This window comes from Hippoglossus hippoglossus, chromosome 3 (assembly GCF_009819705.1).
Source record: "Hippoglossus hippoglossus isolate fHipHip1 chromosome 3, fHipHip1.pri, whole genome shotgun sequence".
Lineage (NCBI taxonomy): Eukaryota > Metazoa > Chordata > Actinopteri > Pleuronectiformes > Pleuronectidae > Hippoglossus > Hippoglossus hippoglossus.
In genome coordinates, this window is record NC_047153.1 from 4,756,104 (window position 1) to 4,766,059 (window position 9,956).

A 9,956-nucleotide genomic window follows, 5' to 3' on the forward strand; every position below is an offset into this window, starting at 1 on the left:
AGATCCTAACGAGATGATAAGTGGACTCAGCTGGAATTCACCAGGGCTAGTATAGTCCATTTTGAATTTTAGTAGTATATATATTTATATGTATTATGTAGTATTTCCGCGTGGGCCTCAATCCCCTGATTGTGAAATTGTTTTCTCCACCCAGGTACGGTTTTCATATAATCCTCAAATTATTGTCTCATTTCAACCTTTCAGTCCTGTTTGTTTCATTATTATTTTCAATAAAATCCATTTTGTTTTTCATTTCTGTGAGTAACGGCTGTTCCCTCTGTGTGAACTAAAAACATCTTCTCTCAGGATGTGTCATTCTGTTTTGGACAGGAAACTTCACGTGGCTCACAGCCTTCAGCACAGACTACCATTCAGACTGTGTATCTTCTATTATGAATAAAGTTGGTTTAAAAACAAACGCTGAGGGTAAGTTAAGGTTTCCTCTGCATCGTGGTTCTCCTTTCCTAACTCCTAACTCCTCATGGCCTCTCCCTCACATCTCTCCTTGACCTTGTGATGTTTTTCCATTGGGATCAAGGGAAAGTGACTGGGAGAGGAGATTATTAGAATTTTTTGAACGTTCCCCAGGGCTCTGGATTTAAAGACTGGAGGTTATTGGGGAGGAGGAGGGGCTCATCAAACCACTGAAATGACAGCTGACAGGGAGATTTAAAGTTTGCTAGCAAGGACATGATTGGCTGAGAGATCCTGGCGAAATCTGATTGGATTCCCGAAAACAGTCACAGTCATCTGATTCAATAAGGGAGAGAATTTTAAATTAATGAATCATAAAGAAAGTCTCGTTTTATGAGAAATAATTGACCAATCAGAGGTTTGTAGGCCACGAAGATGCAGATGAGGTCATTTTAAGACAACGATTTTAAATTGATAAAGTTCTTCTAACTATGTGAATTGTTGTATCACGGAGCATTACCCACAAACCGCCACTCCCTTCCCACGAGAAATGAGCGAACACGAACACGATGTTGTGCTGAATGAATAAGTTGAAACACACACTGAATATTTACCATTACTGCCAATTAACATCTCAACTTGACACATTACACCTCATCACCGCGATTTACAGCAGATACTTCGAGGAGCAGATTCAACAAAGGGCTGTTAATTACACCTCAGTCACTTTAAAGTCTTTATCCATCCCGACTTTACGGTGTAACAGGTTCACTAAGGATTATTTTACTCCGGTTGTAATTCACCTTTAAGATTCTCTAAGTGGGGGAGGAGATTGGAATGAAGTTAAATCTCTGTTCTGATGCATTTTGTCTTCAGTGAAGTATTTATGTGGAAAATGGGTAAACAGACGTGAGTGGAATACAATGACTTGACAATATTTTATAATTAATCAACCTTTTTACTGATGTATCGTATGTATTTGTTCTAATTATGTGTTAGTATTGTATGTGTTAGATTGCTGCTAGATATCAGAAAATCTAGTTCAGTAAACGTCTTTAAAAGAAAGATTTAAACATTTGTCTTTACTTCAGCCTTTAACTAGAGTTTGACCTTTTCTCTTTTTATGTATTTTCAGATTAAATTTTATTTCCTTTCCTTTAAATGTCATCTTAACATGTTCCTATGCTACTTAAAATCTGTTCTCTTATATGAATTACACTTTACCATGTTTTTATTTATATTAGCATCTTTTTTTATCTTTATCTATATTGTCTTTAGAGCACTTTGGGCTGATTTTCTCGTATGAAAGGTGCTGTACAAATAAAGTTTATTCATATGGTATAGGTGAGGAGCACCAGCTGTGCAGGAAGTAACTCACAAGGGAAAACACACCGAGGGAGTAAAGTGGACAGGTGGGAAAAGTCAGCATCTGAAAAAGAGACATCAACACAGACATCAACACACACACACATTGGGCGTGTGTGTGCGAGACTGAGGATCAGTGTGGAAACTAAAGATATTGTTGTATCATCAGGAATCATGTGTGCATATAGACAATGCGAAGGTCTGCACGCTGGAGGACGGCTCAGTGAAAAGGTTCTGGATCCGGTCCAGGGTGAAGCCGCCTCTCAGGTAATGGATGGGTAACTGAAGCCTGCATTTACTGGGGGCAGTTTTTTAAGATTAGCAACAGGAACAATTACCCTTTATGCTATTGTTGTGCTTTGAATGTATACATTACATTTCCTTAAATGCTCTTAAATTTTGGGTAATAGACATTTTAAATCCCATTTTAGGCAAATCCACTTCCTTCTTGTTTAGCTCCAGGCAATGTTTTCATCGCATCGCTCTCCCATGCAGCACTTCTGCATGTTTTATGTTTTTGCTTATGTAAATGTGCAGCAATTTCAGCCAGAACCAGACTTTAGTCTCCAGAGACAGTATTGACTATCACAGTAAAATAAAAAAAGAAAGAAAGCTCTTTAAAAGTTACAGGAAATATTTATAGTCCTCACCAAGTTTGTGTGTATGTTGTTTGGTCATTAATTCAAACCACAAACTTCTGCAAGATGATGAGAACATATGCATTTTTTCTGACTTTCTAAACATCTGAATACTTTTAAGGGCAACAACTTGCTGTGCTGGATCAATAAATATTGATTCACTGACTTCCGAGTCCATTATGTGAATATTTCCACACAACCATCCGCTCCAGAGCCCCGTCCATGGACCTGATCAAACTGGGGATGGTTTACAGATTCTGCCCTTGAAATCAGACCCGAAGAGCCGCCCGTGTATCTATTCCACAGCTGGAGACTTAGTAGTGGTAAACCCGTCATCCATGCCGATGTTGTCTCATCCAGTTAGCATGCTATGTCTCAGAAAGCCGATTACCATATTTGTCGAGCCCCACAAAGGAGGAACAGTTTACGTTTCAAAATAGCAACTTGCTTGTTGTGCTGGTCCCGGCTCCCTCACAGTCGCCTGAGGCAAAGATTTCAGCACTTAGCATTACACCACGCTACAGGTAATTTCTGAATGACTTTCCTTGTCAGTCAAAAGCCAAGAGTTAAGTGTAATTGCTGCTGAGGTGTCCTCGGGGTACCAGGGCTCCCCCGCGCCGTCCGTGCTGTGTGGCCTGCGGAGAGGCAGCGAGGGCCGCCCGTGTTTGTGATCCTGTCATGAGAGCGATGGACGCCGGGAAAGCATATTGTTAGAGCTGATTTGATTTTATGTGACGCTGCAGGTCCTGCAAGGGTGAGGGACAGCCGCAAAAAACGGGAAATCATTGAACTTGACAGGTTATAAGAATATACAGTGGTCGCCAGGCGGTGACAATTTTGTGGAGCTTACAGGATAAGCCTCTGGGTATTCTATATTTTTCTTACTCTCAGCAAACGCAGTGAAAAGACAAAAACAGAAAATAAATTGATGCCACCAACAAGTATTTCCTGTGAAAACAAAAACCTGTTACAGCTTAATTTTCTGTGCCACAGAGCTCCATAATAACTATGAAAACACTTCAGTGAGCCACTCCATTGCTCTGGGGGTGATGTTCCTTCATAATGATGAACACGGGCATTGTAGTTTATTTTGACTCAGAAGCACAAACACCATTCTGCTGCTGAAAATACTCAGTGGAGCACAACATGTGTATCAATCCTCAACTAATGCACTATTCCCTCCTGTTTGAGTAATATTTGGGGGGGAAACTAAGGTCTCCTGCTGTTTTAAGAATTTATTTAGCCATTATACAATATAATTACAGAATAAAATGTAATAATTATGTACAAAATGTAAGTCTACTACATATTGGTTAGACATTTTCTACCAATGTCGAGTCCCTCAATCACACGTGTCAAATTTGGTCTGGACGTTTTCCAGAGTTTGCATTTCACATATGAAGAACGCGTTAGCAGATTGTCAGAGTTAATGTCTGGAAAATTCAGACTAGGGTTGGCGTCTGGGTGGATGAAGGAAACATGACGTATTCATTTCGCTGCAGGACTTACATCTTGTCACATGTTAGAAACGTTATTAACACAACTTCACTGTGAATGTTCCTGACATTTTCCTGCTGTATTCTCACATGGGCTCACCCGGGACATTTTCCAGACGTTTCATCAGGGGTCTGGAGGGAAACGTTCAGGGAAATTGTGCGGAACAACTTACTCAGACATTTGCGATCTTTGCGTAAAAATGTCCGGAGTTCAGTGCATGTGTGACGCAGCTAAGTGTCGTTAGCAATGACCTTGTCTAGTTGACCCTCACTGACATTTTCAGAGATCTGCTCAGCTGCTCAACGCTTGCATTCTATTATTACCTCCTCTTAGCGGCTGTGGCTCAGGAGTAAGAGTGGGTTGTCCACTGACCAGGTCTGCAGTTTGAACCCCCTTTCCATTTGCCAAAGTGTCCTTGGGCAGCATACTGAACCCCATGACAGTGTAGATGCACTGTGTGAATGGGATAATGGTAAAACCCGGAAGGCGCTTTGAGTGGTCATCAAGGCTAAAAAGGTGCTGTACAAACACAGACCATTTATCAAGCATCCGATTTCAAAACTTGGATTTTCCCCCTGAAAATACATAGTTGTTACAGAAATAGATGAATCGATAGATGTCATTGGAGATTTTGGTTGTAGCTCAGGTAAGATAACTATTCACGGAGCTGGAGAATTTCTCTTCTGTCATCATTAATTGACTGTATTGTCAAACCGACACCCTGGGGTAATGATGAGAGCACAGAGCTGCAGTAGAGAATACTGTCACTGCCTTTTTTTTCCCAGACATGGTCTATATTTAGCTTGGGCCCTGTGTTATGCAATGTGAATCGCATAGAAATCTTGTATAAGAAAGGAAGGGAATACAAAGGGCTGAATGGCATTTACTAAATACTATGAAAACTAAATATACGATACGATAGACTAATTGTATTTATAAGTATTCAGTCTTTGAGGATAAAATAGTTCAGGTTGCTGCTGATTTTCCTTCTTGTCGTCTGGATCTAGGAGCCTGTGCAGCTGATTAAACCACTGTCTGGTGCCAAGTGTATTTACTTCATATTGTATTTATCAAGCAAACACAATGTCTGATCAGCGCTGTGCTATGCGATGACTCACAGACACTTAAAGAGCCCTGTCAATCCAGGCAGTGCACAACAAGCTCATGCTCAGAGAAGGACAAAAGGAAAACGGTGTGTGGAAGATACAGGAACAACATCCGTTCAGGCGTTTAAAGAGATCCGTCAAATTTTACAATGAAATGTAAACCTAACAGAAGGTTATTACCAGTAATATTACCAGTGTCACATTTCGCAGATACTGAAGGGCAGTCAGGATTATCGAATCAGGGTGATTTACGAGCATTAGTCTGTGTCTTTAACAGACGCAATTAATCTGATTATTGTTCAGTTTCCAGTAGGATAGAGTGATGTGTACAGGAGGTGTTGGTCAAAGCTTAACAAGATAAATGTGAAAGTTTGCATGTCGGTGAATCACTGCAAATGATACAATATTTGCATTTGAGGCACTTTGGGCTCAGAAGACTTGATGGAACTGTCACTGAAATAAAACAGTTTATGGGCTGTGAAATGGCCATTTTAGGACACATCAGCGATTCAGCCCGTCAGACTCATGCACATAAAAAGGGATAGTTCACCCAAAAATAAAAATCCACTCGATATCTACTCACCACTGTGCCGATGGAGGGGTGGGTGAAGTGTGTGAGTCCACAAAACACTTGAGACGTTTCAGGGGTAAACAGCGTTGCAGCTGGATGGATGGATGGATGGATGGATGGATGGATGGACGGACGGACGGATCTGTAAACACAATTGCCTCAGTTTCCAGCATTTGTCTGGGGTTAGAAGGATTAAGATTGCAATTCCATGTGGTGTCCTCACAATGATGCACTGGATTCCACTTATTTGAGATTGAATCCGATTTCCCAAAGGACAATGATATCCAATATTCCCTAAACAGAAAAGATGCACGATGTTCCAGAACAATTGAGGTACCTCTCTTAACATGTGCTCTCTGGCACAGTGGTAACTCTCAGTGTGACACAGATTTCATTTTATTGTGCTGTTTTGCAAGAGTGGAAATGAGGGAAACAATGCCTCAACTGCTTGGCAGAACGATTTGTAAGACTCTGGGCCTCAGCCCGGTGAAAGCCCGGTCCACATGCTCAGCACTCTGAGATGTGCTTTGTGTGGGTTTTTCATCCTGTCTTGTGCTGTGGAGCAGAAGTAGTCCCTTCCTGTCCTGACATCACACAGCACTGTCCTATCTGGGGTGAGAGATGAGCATCTGCGAGAGGGAGAACGAGAGCCAGCGAGGAGGAGAGGAGCAGGGTGACAACAAAGAGATGGGAGAGGGTTGTATAATGAATTGTGTAAAATAAATCACAAAATGAACCGAAAAACATCTAAAAGAGAGAAGACGGGGAGGAGGCGAGAGGAGCGATTGTTTGTATGAGATATGTGCTGAAGAAAAGTGCAGCTACAGAACAAGAGAGTGAGTGAAGAGACTGTGACTCACAGCGTTATCACCGAGATCCCTTTATTCCAAACTAAACTAATTGGATCAAGTCTGTAAGTAACGCACCGGCCTAACCTTTCACGAAAACTCAGATAATCTGAGGTGCTGCTGTAAATGTCTTGAATATTTTCAAGGAACTGGGATTCCCGATGCTCAGAGCCGGTAGCATTTATTCCTCTTAACAGTGTTTGGTTTTGAAGCTGCCTGTAAATGTCACAAATGATCAAAAGCAAAAAAACAAGAGAACCGTCTTGCACTGGGATCACACCAGCGACAACAGGGATTGGCGTTCCAGCCCATTAGTCATAACTACATTATTACATGAGAGCTCAGTCATAAATACAACATTATTACATGGGTTCTCAGCTCTCGTGGGTTGGCCCGTAGCCGCCTTTGCCCTCATTCAGATCTCGGCTTCTCTCCTGTAAAGTTTCACGATCTTGCACAGATGTGACGTTATCGCGGTGACAAAATGTATCCACGGACGGACAAACATGTAAACACCTGGCACAGAACTGAGCAGGTGGACAGAAATGACACTGACTCATTTCTTTCCATTTTAATGAGTGTTGGAGGAGAGCTGATATTTATATTTTTGCAAGTGGTGCTGAGGAACTGACACTGAAGCCGTTTGCAGACATAAAATCCAGGATATTGGGTTTGGACATTTGGGTTCACAGCAAGAGGAAAGTGTCAGTCGAGGGCTGGTGCCTGAGTAGAGAACGCAGGGGACAAGTTGACATCTTCATCTATGTCCATCTATGTCCTCCATGTCTGTAGCATGTTACAAACGTCAACATTTTCCTGCTGTATTCTAATGTGGGCTGACTTGGACATTTTCCTGACATTTGACTAAGGGCCTGGCAGGAAGAAATTCCAGAAAATGTCAGAAGTAAGACTGATTCGGACGTTTGCGTTTCTCACACACAAACCCTTTGGAAAATGTCAGGAACATGACCAGAGTGTGCACTGAGCATGTCTGAAAGCAGCTTCATATCAAATTCTCTCTGTCTTGTTGGCCCTGGAAGTGTTTGCAGCTAAATTTAGCTTTACTACACCACATTATCTGCATTCACAAGCGTCCTCCGCCTCGCCCCAACATTGTTTGGACCACAGCGTTCTTCTCTGCAGACTAAAGACACATCTCTTCGGACTTGACTTTAGGTTAAGAAGATGATGTCCAATAGCCATCGTCAACTCTGGTGTTTATATACAAATTTAAATTAAAATCTCTTCAAAAAATATCTGCAATGGTATAGACAAGGCCCAAGTGCAACCAAGAACTTGTCAAGTGGAAAAGCAAAGGGGTGAGAGGGTTCAGCTCATGCTTAGGGTGAGCATAGTTATTCTTGGAACTCCATACTGTAGGATGTATACGTATATAACGTGATAATATGAAGTATTTATTTAACTTTGCTCTTATTTAACCCAGAGTCCTCTTCGGTGAATCTCTTTTAGAAACTATTCTGCCCCTCTGGCTACATAAAATATCCCCAATTTGCAGACTTGTAAGGCCCCTTAGAAATATGCCAATATGTCCACATGATGAAGGGTGACGAGCGAACATTTGCATATGCAGGTTTCTTTTGAGGATTAAAGACTGTCGTGTTCTTTTGTCAGCCGTCACTGGCTATTTAAGAAACCATTCAGTGCTCCTTTCGGGAGTGGTTGAAAAGGTCAGTCAATGGAAATTCAACTTTGTGCCCAAATTTGTGTGAGTAAAGGCTGCTTATTTTCATCTGATCCGTCCCGTCAATGTCTGCGTCATTAAATCAAATCTGTCGTACAAAGAGTTGCTGTGTACTCGTTGTTCACTGTATTTTGTCCAAGTATTAGTACAGTGACGATTTAGAAGTAAGAATATAATCCAGTAAAACGGTTTTATCCCTGCCTCATGAAAAATGTGTCCCTGTCCTCTGGAGTTTTCTCTTCTTTCCTGGGTGCTGTTTGAAATATCCAGTGTTCATCTTCTCACAATGGAAGAGGCAAACACGTATTGGTTCACGGCGCTTGTCATACATTGTTAACTGTGGAGTCAGACAAAGATTTTCTATTTAAATAAATCAAGAGATTTGATGTTTCTCACGACTTAAATACTTAATGGATCTCCCAAAAAAAGAGAAAACAGGACAGTCTATATTTGTGATTCTTCTCCAAATTTCTCAAGCTGTGAAAGAAAAACGACAATGAGAGAGAGAGAGAGAGAGAGAGAGAGAGAGAGAGAGAGAGAGAGAGAGAGAGAGAGAGAGAGCAGTAATTTACACAGTAAAACATTCCGCACATTTTATGTTTATATTATACAGGCACATCTTCACGAGTATTAACCAAGGAAAATAAGCTTTTATTGTGAGACAGAGGTATAAAGTTAGTCAGGTTAGGGTAAGACAATTCATTGTTTTATTTGACTTTATTTAAGTAGTTCAGTTCATGTGAGCCTTTGATACACAAACTTCTACTGATGATTAAAACACAAACATCTCGTTCCCTCAAGAAACTAACTTCTTCGACACATGACAAATAAAACAAATAATCATCTTTTGGGACTTCAGGGGTTCCGTACACTTTTCCTCTGGATGGAAGGTAGCATCAACAAGTTTTCACGGAACGCTAGAAGCCCCGCCCACTCCCGAACTTTTCCCATGCTGCGTCACATCTGCGCAAAAACACCTGCCGTTAACGGAACAGGCTAACCACGTGACCTGACTACACGTGGTGGACTAATATCTGGGCGGGTTTCTTCAGTCCTGGACGTCGTTGACTTGTCCCAGAGTTCTTCACTACACGAAGGTGAGCTAGCTACTTGGTATTTTCTTTGCTAGCATGGTGGATATCCAGCTGTGAGTTGAGTCACTGGGAGTCACTGGGAGTTACTGGGTGCTGGAGTATTTTACAGTTTGGTATCTGTTAATACAACTGGAGCTTAGGTGTGAATTGTCTTTTTTTCACGGTATCAAGTTTTTATTTGGTTAGGATTTATGATTTGCTTCATTGCGAACTTGGTTTCTTGTTAAAACAATGCTATAGTGAATTGGCCAGAGGGACAGATGAAGAAAATAATTTCTCTTGCCATATTGATTTTTTTCTCTCACACACACACTGACTGAGAATAAGTCACTTTTTGTCCACACAAACTTCACACAGCCGGCTGCATATTAGAGAAATATCTCAACTCAAAGCGATGATTTTATTTATTTATGTGACAGCTTGCTTTACTGTTCTTCATATCTTAATTACATCTCCACTGCCGAGCCCCCTGTTCTTAACCTGCTGCTGCACTGAAGCTCATATCCATGTACCGATCGTCATCTGCTGCTTATCAACGCCACAGAACATCTCGTATGAAGAGGCCGCCGGCCCTGAGCCGTGGGTTGTTGGGATTTCGATATGCCTAAGTGAATAATTATCTGCTGCAGAGCTGGTGCATCTCCGGCCTGCTGCTGCTGCTGCGTATCAGGGTGGATTTCAGGCATTCGATTTTTCCGTCTCGCTCCGGTGGACGGTACAG